The sequence below is a fragment of the Arvicanthis niloticus genome, chromosome 10 (assembly GCF_011762505.2).
Source record: "Arvicanthis niloticus isolate mArvNil1 chromosome 10, mArvNil1.pat.X, whole genome shotgun sequence".
Classification (NCBI taxonomy): Eukaryota; Metazoa; Chordata; class Mammalia; order Rodentia; family Muridae; genus Arvicanthis; species Arvicanthis niloticus.
In genome coordinates, this window is record NC_047667.1 from 50,981,386 (window position 1) to 50,995,805 (window position 14,420).

The window sequence follows — 14,420 nt, forward strand, 5'->3', positions numbered from 1 at the left end:
CCCATACACAAAAGATTTAAAGTTTGGTTGGAAAAAAATCATATGATACTGAGAGATAACACATTAAAAGTAGGATAGAAAACAAGATTAGAAATCAAAACATAAAGCTTGGAAAATATAATCCAGTTCTCAAAAGTTACATGGCTTTTGACATCCTGTAGCCAAATGCCCATGGGCAAATTCCTTAACCTCTGCCTCTCTAAGCCTGCGTATCTTCATGTGTGAGAGACTATAGCACTGTTTTAACCATAAACAAAGAAAATGTCATCTATGTGCCCTTCATCTTGCTATGGATAAGTTTGGATTGAACAGAAAATTTTAAAGTCAAAGCAAAAGTAAAATGTAGCTGTAGAATGTTAAAAAAACAAAAACAAAAACAAAAACAAAACAAAAAAAAAAAAACCTGTCCAGAAGAAGCACACTTTCCTGGAGGCTGGGATTAAACATAATTTCCCCTCAAAAACCTATAGAAAGAGGTCACCACCCACTGTGACAGCGCCTTTGAGGAGGCTGGACAGTGTTTGGCTGTTTTCCTGGACTTCCCTCTGTATCTAAATGCTTTCAGAAAAACACCACGCAGTGAAAACAAAGCTTCCAAGGCAAGTGCTGTGTTCTCTGTGTGTATGGGCTCCTTTAGGGTTTGACTATCCTGAAGGAAGAGCTTAGGGTCTCTAAAGATAGATTGCATTCATGTAAACACTCCAATCATAATTATTGATTCTCCAGTCGTGATTTTGTTAGCTATTTGGTGGCAATAAACAGAAGACTGAAATCTGCAAAGTGTGACATCCCTGTTTCTTCAGATGTGCTCTCAAATCTCATTCTAATCTAAGCAAATATCAATAGAAGTCAGGTGCTTTGGAGAAAATAATGGGAAATATATAATTTTATAAAATTGTTTTCCTTAGTCTAACTTCCCGCTATTTGAGAAAAGATTATTGTTCTATTTTGGCAATAGAATATTTTATTATTTCATGCTCAATTCCCTTACATTCTATCCACAACCTATGATAGGGACATCAACACCCAAGCACTGTGTGCACACATATATTCCAGTCATTCTTTATCTAGGACACACTAACCATTTCTGAGAATCAATTTTTCTAAAAATGAATATAACATACACAGAGTCTTTCAAGTTGGTAAGGAATGTTTATTATAAACTATCTCAAGAAAAGATGCCCTGAAGGGTAGTTCTGGCTTAACCTTTAGTACTCAGAAATGTGGTTGAAAATTCCTAATTTTTGTGTGGTATTTGCAATAAAACCCTGGGCCTTCTGCATGCGGGGCAAGCACTCTGCACTAGCTCGACACTCAGCCATGGAAATTTCTAATTCCTAAGGCCTCGTTTTACTAATTACATGTTGTTTTCTTCATAACCCTTTGCAGTATGTTTCTGTACACCCAGCACAGAGTCTAGATAAACAGTTTCTCCCAGATTGAAATCACTCAGACTATAACCTAGATGTTGAAATTCAAATATAAACTCGCTCCCCAAACAGTGTTTGCTCTAAGAAGTTACCATTCAACAAGATTAAAGCTTTGAAAACTAAGCCAGGTTTATCTTTAAACCATCTCTCCCCACCCTCTTTCCTGCATCCAGTTCCCTTCCACTTAACTTTCTCAGCACTCACCAGGCAAACGTCCCTCAACCCCCCGCCCCCCAGCTTTCATTCTAAGAGAACCTCTTTTGAAATAATTTTTCCTCCACAAAGTTCTATCTCTAGCTAAGGAGCTAATGGTAATTGAAATCTGCCTGGAGAGAAAATTAATTTTCTTTAAGGGTGTGGCCCCAGGTAGACCGATCATGCTTCAGTGGATAGCTACGCACCCAAGAGTGTGTAGCCAGCACTCAGTACCTAGACTGGAAGGGTTTTAAAAAAAATGAGAACTCCAAGTTAGATGGGTGTTAAATGAGGTATAGATCTGAAGGAGTAAGGGGAGAGGGTGAATATAATAAAATACTATGTATGAAATCCTCAAAGAATTAATAATCTTAAAAAAACACAGAGAGACAAATTAAATATAGAATTGTGGCTAAGACTAAAGTATTCCACTATCAAACTCAACAACAATTTAGCTTCAACAGATTAATATAACCCGCCATGTTAAATTATTGTCAGTCATTTATTTGTTTTTTTTTTTAAAGAATCATTTTTGTGACTCATTCTGCCAAAATACATTTTGCCCCTGGTGTTTAGTCCGTAAAGTGCTAGCCTCGTTAAACCTTTAAAAACGCCTTTCCTGATGAAAATCTGCAGGGCTTGCAATCTAAATTCATTTGACTGTGGAGAGCTGTTGAGTTACACCAATGCTTCATGCATCTTTTATCAGTTGTTAGAGGACAGTACTTTACCGTCCACTCTATCTCAATGGCCAGTTCCCAGGAGCAAGCCTGAAGCTTGTGTTCTTGGCACAGGCCCATGGGATGTAAAAACAACTGGCCAGAAACTCCTGGAGCATCTCAGCTCTGAAATGCTCCCATGCCACCCACCTTCAGAATTCTTAACAATCCCGAAAGGATTTCACACTTCCGGGAGCTCCACTTCCGCAAGCACTATTTCTGCTTCCTGGCTTCACTTCTATACCCAGTGTGTACCCGTGATTCACAGATGCTTCTTGCAAACCTTTGGACAACTCGTCTGTTAGAACGACTTTTATCTGCTTTAACTCCTCCTAGAAAAAGGAGGGAAACCTCCATTTTTCTTGGTCAATACCAAACTTTGCATCTCAGTTTCAATTTCATCATCACTGTTCACAACTCAGAGGGCTATTTCAAAAATATTTGGATTTCCCAGACATAGAAGTATACTTCCATATATTTGTCAAAGCTTATTGAACTATACACTGAAACTTGAGTGACTTTTTTTGCTTATTAAAAATTATACTTAATAAAGTTGTTAAATTCTTTTCAAAAACGAAAAAGCATCTGAATTCCCTCTGCTCCCCTCCCCTCTCCTTATGAATCCACAACAGCCTCTACAACAATAAATAAAACAAAAGGGAAATGTGAAAACTCACCTCACACCTGTTGTCTGCACAAACATTTAACCACCAAGCAAAGGTTTTTTTGTTTGTTTGTTTGGTTAGTTGGTTGGTTGGTTTGGTTTTTTTCATGTTTGGTTGTTTTGCCTGCATGTATACATGTGCACCACGTGTGTGCCTTATGCCTGCACTGGCCACATTCCAGGTCCCATGTAGATCCTTTTATATGTTTCCAAGCATGAAGAACTTCCGCCCTAGAATTCTGGAAAATATTGAGAGAAGACAAATTTAGAAATATGTAATGGGGGTTTGAACAGATGGCTCTATGTTTAATAACACTGACTGCTCTTTCAGAGGTCCTGAGTTCAATTTGCAGCAACCACGTGGTGGCTCACAACCATCTGTAATGGGTCTGATGCCCTTTTCTGGTTTGTCTGAAGACAGGTACAGTGTACTCATATGCACTAAAATATATAAATAAATAAATAAATAAATAAATAAATAAATAAATGGAATACATAATAAAATGCACTGCCAGAAAATGTCTGAATGGAGATAAGAGATCTTGATATTCTAACACAAAAGTGGGCCATTTAAACCTATGGATACATAATAGATTCTAAAGTTGGACTCATCTAAAAATGTTTACACTAAAATAGAATAACTAGGCTGATTATGGACACAAAATGCTTCACTTATATATTATTGTGACATTATAAACATACAATTAATCTGCAAAATGTATTAATGAAGACTGAAGCCAACCTATGAGGACCTGGAAGTCTGTCTGCCAATATACTTATTAGATAAAATACCAGAGGAAACACAGGAAAAGGTAATAAACACAGTCTGTTTGTAATTGCGTGCACACGCAGACACACACACACAAACACAAGCACAATAGCTGAGAGCATGATAGTACATGCCTGTATTCTCAACATTCTGGGAAGTAGATGGTGGTTTTGAGGCCAGCTTGAATTATACAGCAAAATCCCCTCTCAATAAAATAATAATAATTATTGATAGCATCAACAATAATAACCACAACTAGTGAAATAGGAATTCGTGCATTTAAAGGCTAGAGATGATTTAGCTAGCAGGATATGGCAAAGGCATACATATGGCCTGAGTAATCATGTCTCATAATGCTTAAATGTTTCTCTCACTCTTGAAGATATCCTCTATTGAAACTCTAGCCAAAATCTCTCATTCTCAGAATCAGGGCCAAAAATAAAATAAAATAAAATAAAATAAAATACACAAGTGGAATTTTTCAGTTCTGGGAATGATTATTAAGACTGAGATTCAGGAGCCCTTACCTTCTCTTCTCTCTGAGAGGATTTTACATAAAACAATCAGTCCGCAGAAGCCACGAGAAGAACTTACAACTGGAAGGAGAAAATAATAGTGTGCCGACGTGTTTGGTGTGCTCGTATACTGATAGAGAGAAAGAAGAGAGCCACAGAGTAGATCTGGCATGTCTCTGTAGTGTTAGAAGGTCAAAGCTCTTGGAAGATCTGTTCCTTCAGTCCATTAGTGCCACAATGACTATCTGATGGGAAAAATAACACACCCTTGTTTGAGTTCATTGTAGATTTCTTGTGACTCATTCACAGGTGACTGTGAATGTGTTTAGAGATTATCAGAAAAGCTTACTTACATCGACATAGAAAATAGGACTTAACACATTTTCTTACAAAGACCCAGGACAATCTTTTTTTTTTTTTTAAAAAAAAAAAAACAGAGGATCAGAACCTAAATTATTTTCACACCTGGCTTAGGGAAATAATCCTGTCAGTACTGATCTCATCTGAACCCATCTTATCTGGAAGTCTGTCTACTGTGAAGTCATGACAAGGCTGCCTCAGCTGAGTCAAAGATGACGTATCCAAGTCTGCCATTTTGCAAGTGACTGGCTGTTCCACACCCTGGGAACTTCCAAAGGACACACCCTAAATTCTAGATCACATAAATGCTAATTTTCAGAGAAAACCCACCAGTAGGCCTAATATAGCCTATGAAATGCTGGCAATTTGGCCTTTTCTTGATTAAATTCTTCTCCTACCTTTCAAACCTGCTAGCAGTGTGCCCCATCCCTTCCCTCTCTCCTCTTCCATGGTGTTGGGAACTCAGCTGCTTGATACATATATAAGGAAGGCAATTGTGTTAGTAAGAGTGGGAATACAAGTAGCATTTGAAGCCTGCAAATGTGTCAGAATTGGTCATCACACCACATCATTGATGTTGAGATAATTTAGTCCTTTTCCAGGACTCAGTGGATTCCTGCCACTGGGGTACAGACTTCCAGCTGAATCAGCAGTGGAGAACTTCACAGCTGAGAGGACTTGCAAAAATCATCTAGCACAACTCTCATGTTGGAGGAATTGGGGTTGCAAGATAGTCTCACTTTTCCAAAGACAGTAGCCTTTTCATCGACTTTGTTCTGAGTGTCAGTGGATATGAATAAGAGATGTGTCTGGTGGGGGATTGGGGATTCATAGGTATATGAGGACTAAGATAAATGTCGTAATAAAATATAATAAATATAATAACAGTGAATTCATAGTTCCAAGGTAGAGAATAGAGCAAGTGGCCAAGAGGAGCCAGGGAGGAACTGAAGTCACATCCCCTCATTTACTTAATAAATATACATTGGATACATGAGCATATGGCTAAGCACCATTCTAGACCAGCAACCAAAGCAGAGTTACTGCTTTTATGGGGCTCTTATTTTAGTGTTCACTGGATGAATATGAAAAGCAGACATGTATATAATAAAGGACATGGAGCTGAGTGATCGGGGAGAAGACAATGGATAGAATGGAAAAACAGAAGATGGCTGGGTGGGTTTGTGTGCTACTTCAAATAGGATAAAGTCATAATAAAATAATAAGACATAGGTAATAATTAACAAACAAACAAACAAACAAACAAATAAATAATAAGGCATAGGGACTGGAAACATGACTCACCAGGAAAGAGCAGCTCATCTGGAGGACCTGAGCTCAGTTCCTGGCACCAACATGGTGGCAAAACCCATATATATGCAGGTAAAACACCCATGTACAGAAAATAAAGATACAATAAAATAATTAGTTATAAACTGGGAAGTAGTCAAGGAGAGCGTCTAGAAAGAGGGTGTTGTGGTTGAAGCAGCAGAAAGTGCATGTGTCCTCAGGTGGGAGGCATGCTTGGAACATCTGGAGGAGGAGGAAGACATCCCTGAGACTGGTCCAGTGTAGGAAGATGGAGACAAGAAGGGAAAATACACATCAAAGGGGGAATGGATCAAGTGGGGCCTTATAAGCCACTATTGGTTTGAATTTACCCAGAAAACTCACTTCCCTATTGTGGGGTGTTAAGAGGTGGGATAAGGTGGCACCTTTAAAACTTGATTAAGTAATAAGACTCTAGTGTGGGTTTATCTGGTCATACAGTAATGGATTGAATTGAGGGGGTTAGCTCAAGAATGAGACTATAATTTAAAAAAAAAAAAGGTTTTGTCTTGGCATTTGTTGTGTCCCTAGAACAGCCTGATGTCCACTCCCTTAGAAGTCACCAAGCCAGCAGGAAAGCCCTCATCACAAACCAAGCTGGCACCAGCACCATGCTCTTGGGCTTCCAGAACCATGAACAAAATAAGCCTCTCGTCTCCTTCTGTCTCTCCCTCTCCCTTTGTCTCTCCAATGAACTACTTAATTTGTGATATTCAGTTCCTGAAACAGAAAAAGGAATAAAATACAGACTATAGTAAAAATTTAGAATTTAACTCCAAATTTGGTGTGCCTGACTTGGAGATACCTAAACAGAATGATGTGGTTTTGTTTAGACCTTAGGAAAATCCCTCTGGATGGTGTGCCCATGGTAGAACTTTTTGAGATTGGTGACTGATGGATGCATTCTAGTTTAGACATCGAAGGATGGAAAAAGTTAGGCAGAACCAAAGTGGAGCATGGGACAGGTACCACAAAGTATACAGTGACCATGCCCAGAGTACTTTCCCATAACTCCTTGTAGGTGTGACAATGACCCTCCTGCTTGTTAACACATTCCCAGCCCACACAGGATGAGCTGCAGATTAATAGGGAGCTATTTTGTTGGGATGTAACATGATACAGCTCAGCATGTAAGATGATGTCTTGTTGAGTACATACAAAATTCTGGGTCAAGTATTCAGGAAAATGGGTGGAGACTCACTTAATTGCTGAGTAAGCATTTTCCTGCACTGTATCGTCATCTAGCTCACAATTATTATCAGGACAAAACTTGGATTTGTTTGTGAAAGTCCTCATAGCTTTAGAGACATTTCAGGAGCACAGCCTATAGTGGGATGTGAGTGACTGATGCACTTCTGATTTCTCATATGACTTCTTTGATTGTAGACTAGCTTACGAAAATAAGCACAATGCCTTCACCAACGGGCTCTCAGAAAACACACTGAAGGAATAGATGTAATCTGGAAGACTGATTCTTTGTGTTCCCAGCTGTAAGTTGAGAGGGAAAGTCTGTGGATTTAGCCATCACCCTTGTAGAGCTGTAGTAAGAATCCAGTATTTAGTGAATGCATTTGAAGGTGTTTCAATGTGTTGTTTTCCAGAACTGCATTGTGGTATAGAACCATTGGTCCCAAGACTCACAGGCACAAAACCTCTCATATGGTTCACTATGATGCAAGGCTATATAGATAGTTACTCTGTTGTTTAAGGACAATGAAGATAGTTTGTACATAATCAATACAGACACGATTTTTATGTCTATTTAAAACCCATGGCTAGATGAAACCATGGGTGCAGAACCCATACAGAGGGAAAGCAGACTGCATATTGAAAGTCAAGAGATATGGAGGGCTGGAGAGATGGCTCAGTGGTTAAGAGCACCGACTGCTCTTCCAGAGATCCTGAGTTCAATTCCCAGCAAACACATGGTGGCTCACAACCATCTGTAACGGGATCTGATGCCTTCTTCTGGTGTGTCTGAAGACAGCAACAGTGTACTCACATAATAATTCTTTAAAAAAAGAGAGAGATACAGATTATGAGAGAATATAAGGAGTTGTGTGGTGTGCGACAGCATTACGAGCACATGTGTGGACAACCACACACTCTTGAGTTTGTTTCTGACTCTCTTGTGAGGCTGGTAAATCGATTTTACATTTCTTGGCTTCCAGTTTAATATGCTTTTAAAATGATCAGCCTATGATTATATACATATTTTACTACTGAGTTCTACTATTTATACTGTAAAACACATTTTAAACTGGGCCAAAAAACATTTTTCAAGTTTTATCCCAGCTTATTTCCCTTCTCTGCTCCTTCTATCTTCCTCTGGAAGCAATGCAATGGGCAAGCCAATCTCAGTTCTTTTTAACATCGTCCCATGGGCTAGGGATTCGGCTCAGTAGAAGAACATATGTCTAGCCCTAGCTTTATTCCCCAGTACTGGAGTACTGTGATCCATCGTTCAATTAAAAAAAAAAAAAAAAAAAAAAAAAAAAAAAAAAAAAAAAAGCCCCTCTGTGTGACAGAGAATGCTCCTTTCCAGCCTGCAGTAGACTAAGTGTTAAAAAACGTTTGAGTCCTCAAAGTCTGTAGGTCACAACTTGCTCACTTGCTGTCTTTAAGGTTTGCAGTGAGTCACTTAGAAAGCATTAGAATCAAGATTGGCAGCGGGCCATTCATCCTCTCAGGTTCATTAAACTCCTCCGACCTGGTTGTTCCTGTAGTAGATAAACAAGAGATACCAACACAAGGTTTCTGGTTATTGGTTCAGCCGTTTATTCAGTAAAATCAAGTTAGTGAATGTGATCGTTTTTTTCATTCTCCTTTGTCATACCTTATACTAATGTGTTTTCTTATTCAATTTTCCCTTGTCACCTAAAGTACTTCTACATTGTGTGTGTTATGTACCTTTAAGTCACTTATGTTTCTGTAATTTGTTGTTACATGTCTCATAAGACTGTTTCAGATTTGAGGGGATATATCTCAGAGGCAGAGTGCTTGCCTACCATACACCAGGCTCTGGACTCAAGTTTCTGGAGTGTAACAGAGAGAGTGCTCCAAACATGACTAGACGGTTACTTCTGTGTTATTATCATTATTTTCATTCAATGAACAAAATAAATAAATCCTCACAGACATAAAGACTGATTTACAAGTCTCTGCTGTTTTTGTCTTTGTATCTGTTTACTTTGTGAATATTGTCAAACTGATTTGATTCCAAAGCTTTTAAATTCTGTCTTGATATCTGATGAGGCAAAACCCCATTAGCAGTCTTCCTTTATATGACTTTACTGACTATCCTTGGACATTTTTATTGTGTTATATAAACTTTGAGGTCCTTTTGAATTCTTAATTGAATATTTCTTGGATCCCTGCTGGAAGTTTATTAAAGTTATAAATTGACTTTGGGGAAAAGAACAATTTAATTATACAGATATGGAGTGTCTGACAATTTGTTGAGACCTTGTTTTATTATCTGAGAAATTACTTACAATTTGGCAAAAAAAACCAAAACCCATAAAAATCAGCATAATGTACAGTTAAAAGATGTTTTCAATGAAGATAAAAAGAAATTATGTATAAAATATAAAGGGATCTTAAAAATAATAAGGATAGAAAAACCAAGAGAAAAATGGACAAAAAAAAAATGAGTAGTGTATTTATAGAAGGGTGCATCAACATAGTTACAAACACACAGAAAGATGCTATTAAATATGGATATAAATATTTTCAAATCTATTATCATTATTTTGTAATACTGGGGACCTAATCCAGGGTCTCTCACATGCTGGGAAAGCATCCTCCTAGCCCCATTTTCAAATCTGCATACCAATATATCTCAATCTGCTGTTTCATCTTCAGTAGGGAGCCTGTGTGAGGTAACTGTTGGACTGCCTTGGAGACTGTAGACTCTTTAGCAGACTCCCTGGCTCAACAGGAGTTAGGAGCACCTATCCTTTAATCATGACAATAAACACACATTCCAGACCATGACAAACACCTCCTGTGGGGCAAAATCATTACACTCTGAGAACCACTGTTTTCCACCTACTGGAGAAACTAAAAACCAGATCCCTCTTGTCCTTCAACATTCTCTGCCTGCCTTCCTGCCAGCAAGTGAAGAACTCTGCCTTTAGAAGCAATCTCAGGGGTGGGTAGGGAGAAATGAGAGGGTGGAGGGGGCTGTAATGGGAAAAGCTGAAGTACAAGGTGTTGAAAAATGTTCAAAATACATTATGAGAAATGCTCAAAGAATTCATAAAACTATTACAAAAAGAATCTGCTTTTCAACAACTCTCAAAATAAATGCTCTTATATTTGCTAGTGAAAATGTAAGGTAGCCCAGCTTTAGCTTTTGTAGAGAACAACTGAGAAATACCTGTTTTTTAAATTGTATTTTAAAATTTTTAAACTATGTATTCTTCAACTATTCAATAGCGAATAAAGGAAATTAAGCATATATAAACATGAACTGTGCAGTGATTTAATTACAGCACTGTTAGCGACCTAAAATAAAAGTATAAATGTCACAAATATGGAATACTTAAATAAATTATAGCACACCCACACAATAGATCGTTGTACAGAAGGTAGAAGTATACCTTAGTATGTGGAATGTTCTCAACACAGTACTCCTCAGCAAGATAAACAAAACCCAGAAAAGTGTATAACATAATCTTGCTTCTTTCAAAACATATATTCCCACATATGAGTGAGAAAATAAAAAACTCTTAATATTCTATTTATCCATACTTCCGGGAGAACATAATATGCAGAACATATAAAAAGCTCTCATAATTTAATAACAAAAAAAAAACAAACAAACAATTTAAGGGACGAAGAACTTCAATGGATATTTTCCAACAAAAATATACAGAAAGCCACTAAATACATGAAAATATGCTCAACACTATCAGTCTCTAGGGAGGTTAAAAAACTAAAACCAAGAGATATCACATCACACTTACTGGGTAGGCTACCCCTTAGATAGAAAAATACACATCAATGAGGGTGTAGAAAAATTGGAAGCTTTGTATATTGCTTGAATAAAGCAAAATGGTACAGTTTCTATGGGAAAGAGTTCGGCAGTTCTTCAGCCAAAACAGAATTCCCAATCCCTCTCCTTGGAAACTCACATTCAAACACACACAAACGTTTATAACTCACAACAGTCAAAAAGTGAAAACAAACCAAATGCCCATTAACTGGTGAATATATAAATGTGGCTCAGGGCTCAACTATAAAACAGAAAGTGTTCAATTATAGTATACATGAAACATAAACTCCGTATGCTAAGTGAAAGAAGCCAGAGGTCAAAGGTCACATGTATGAAACTTTCATGCAGATACATTGTTAGATGTACAGGTACATTATTATTTCCAGGCACCATGGGTAGGGGATCAGTGGGGACTAGCTTCTTAAGTGTGAACTTATTTTATGGGGTTAAGAACATCTCTTCTTACTAGAGAAGGGTGATGGTTTCACTGTATTAGGAAAGTACTGCCGGGTGGCGGTGGTGGCGCACGCCTTTAATCCCAGCACTTGGGAGGCAGAGGCAGGTGGATTTCTGAGTCTGAGGCCAGCTTGGTCTACAGAGTGAGTTCCAGGACAGCCAGAGCTACACAGAGAAACCCTGTCTGGAAAAACAAAACAAAAACAAAACAAAAACAAACAAACAAACAAAAAAACAAACAAAAAAAAAAGGAAAGTACTAAGCCACGGAGCTGTCTGTTTCAACATTGCTTATTTTGCACTGTGTGACTATTACTTTAGCTTAAAAATGTATATTCTGACCATGTTGTCCAAACATGCCCACTTTTATCTCATCTCAGAAGCTAAATGAGGTTGGGTGTGGTTAATACTTGGATGAGAGCATATATGTAAGTAGGATCTCAGTTTAGGGTTTCATGGGCTAAATCCAAGATGTTGGGCAGACTTTTTTTCTGGAGGCTCTGAGGAAGACTCTAAGCTCTCTGAGGAGCTGGGTGGTGGTGGTGGTGATGGTGGTTTTGTGAGACAGGCTCTCACTATGTACACTCTCTGTCCTGGAGCTTCCCATGTTACTCACAATAACTATAAACTTGAAATCCTCTCGCTTTAGTTTACCACATGCTTGATTACAGTTGTGCGCTACTGTTCTTAAGAGTTTTAGAAGGATTCGGTTCCATATGATAGTAGGACTGAGATCCTGGCTTCCTTGCTGTCAGCCAGAACCCACACTTGGTTGTCACAGATTGCCCTCATCTTGGTTCATAGGCAGCAAAAGGTCAAACCCTTTTGACCCTTTAAATAAATCTGGGTGCTTTTCTGCTACCGTGGAAAGAAAACTCTCGGCTTACAAAGGGCCTCTGTAACTAGGCTCCCTAGATAATTTCATTTTTGTTATAAAATGTTGCACAATCACAGGAGTATTATCTCATCAAAGCCACCCGATTTCATGCTACACTCAAATGAATAGAGATTATTTAAGGAAAAGGGTCGGTCATTTTTGGATCATTGGTAGAATTTTGCCTACTTATAACCTCTTTCAGAAAAAATAAGTAATTTTCTACCCAATTCAGGAAAAATTGTTTATATCAAGACTCATTGCAAAGAAGATTGGAAATGTCAATATTTGATCTATAGAATGGTGATGTATAGATGCAATAGGTTTCCAAGCCTCAGCAAAAGAACAGGAAGTTGACTTTTGAAGATTGACATCTCAATGTGAGGCACCTGCCGGCTTGTTGGTTCGTTTATTTTTCTTTCTTTCTCTCTACTAACATTCTACATGTCCATGCAAGACAGCCAAGAGAACCGTTCCAACGTCCGTCCTCTGTAGAGCTGCGAGGAGAAACTGATATCACGGTGGGAACTTAGATGACTATATATCTAATAGATCAGACATCCTCAAGCTTTTTGGTCTCGGAGCTCTTGTTATTGAGGGGGCTTTTGATTTTGGTGGCTTAGAATGACTGATACTATCAAGATAGTAAATTGAACCTAGAAAAATTTAAACCTAACACATAGGCGCACATTCTCTTAGCCTACTAACTGATCTCATCACAGGTTATATAGCCTCTGGAGGATAAAAGGAATAAAGTCTTCCTAGGTCACCCCTTCAAAAGACTCTGAAAGATGTCAACACCACACATTGCATTTTTGCAAATTGATCCACGCACACATTTTGTATAGTCACCCATGCAGCTTGATTCTGCTGATATTAAGACAGAGTCAGTCTGTGAGTCTAGCAAAAAGTCATACAGAGGGCGATGAAAGAAAGCACTGGGGATTCTGGTCATGTTTTGCCCTTGTTCTCTTGATCTCTTGCCTTCTTGCTCCCCCTCTGTCCCCTCACCCCTTCCCTTCCCCCTCTCTCCACGTGCTCATGGCCTGGTATCTACTTCTCTACTCTCTCTCTCTCTGCCTCTACTACCCTCTTAACTCCCCTCCCCATGCCCTGAATAAGCTCTAGTCTATACAAAAGAAGAAGAAGAAGAAGAAGAAGAAGAAGAAGAAGAAGAAGAAGAAGAAGAAGAAGAAGAAGAAGAAGAAGAAGAAGAAGAAGAAGAAGAAGAAGAAGAAATGAAAAAAAAGAAAGAGAAAAAATGAAAAGAAAAAGAAAAAAATTCCGACAAAAAAATGTCCTCTTGTTGCCTCTTTTTGCTTTAGTGAAAAAATGTTCATGGCTGCTTTAGTGATTCCAGATTTTCTGTTCTCTTTTGAACCGTGATTAAGTGTCAGGATCATTCCCTTAAGCAGAAACACAGGAGGTTTGCTTGTTCTCTGTCCTACCTGCCAACCCTCGGGTGTCTACTTGGTCCGCCTCCCGGGAGAATTAAGGAACGAAAATTCAGATCGCCCTCACTAACAACAGCAGATTATCTATCAGTCTAAGAGACGAATCTCAAAACCGGAAGTCATTGTGACCAGAGGTGCTGGCTGGAGAGCCAGCCTTACCTGGTCTGAGCCAGATTTTGTAGCCAAGAGTAGGGAAGGGAGTGCAGGGCTTCCCTGGAGAAAGACCGGGTGAGTAGCCTGTCTGGATGGACCGATAAAATACACGTTTCTTCAAATGGTTAGGTGGGAGGTAAGTCAAGTAACCTCCCAATGTAGGGTGGGGGTTAGCTGCTTTTACTTTTGCACCCTCAGGGTATTTCGTGAGCTTCATACTTCCTGGAACCTTGAGCCTGTTTTAGGGCCTTGACTTTTAGGTCGATTTCCTTTCCATAGGATATATTACAGTTAATTGCTCTTTGCACCCTGCCAACAAAAAATGATGAAATAAAGCAAAAGCCTCTTGTTGATTAACTCTCGATCATCCTCGTTTTTCTTTCTGTCTATAGTAAAAGGCCCCAATGTTCAGCTCTCAGATCCAGCTTGTGTCTTTCTACCGCATATGAACACGATTTAAAAAAAAACAAAACCAAACCAAACCCAGCAACAACAACAAAAAGC

At 38.6% G+C, this 14,420-nt stretch overlaps 1 long non-coding RNA gene across 2 annotated transcripts; it reads right to left on the bottom strand.

Annotated features, from left to right (window-relative positions):
• Positions 1-1,152: 1,152 nt before the first annotated feature.
• On the bottom strand, positions 1,153-14,347 carry LOC143443713 (uncharacterized). 2 transcript variants are annotated; one of them, XR_013112920.1, is made up of 6 exons: positions 13,923-14,347; positions 5,958-5,997; positions 4,305-4,537; positions 3,022-3,247; positions 2,495-2,676; positions 1,153-1,864 (listed from the first exon to the last, which is right to left on the bottom strand). It is a non-coding gene; the product is annotated as an uncharacterized LOC143443713 (long non-coding RNA). The 2 variants fall into 2 exon arrangements; XR_013112919.1 differs by lacking the exon at positions 1,153-1,864 and having other exon boundaries at positions 1,871-2,676.
• Positions 14,348-14,420: the final 73 nt, after the last annotated feature.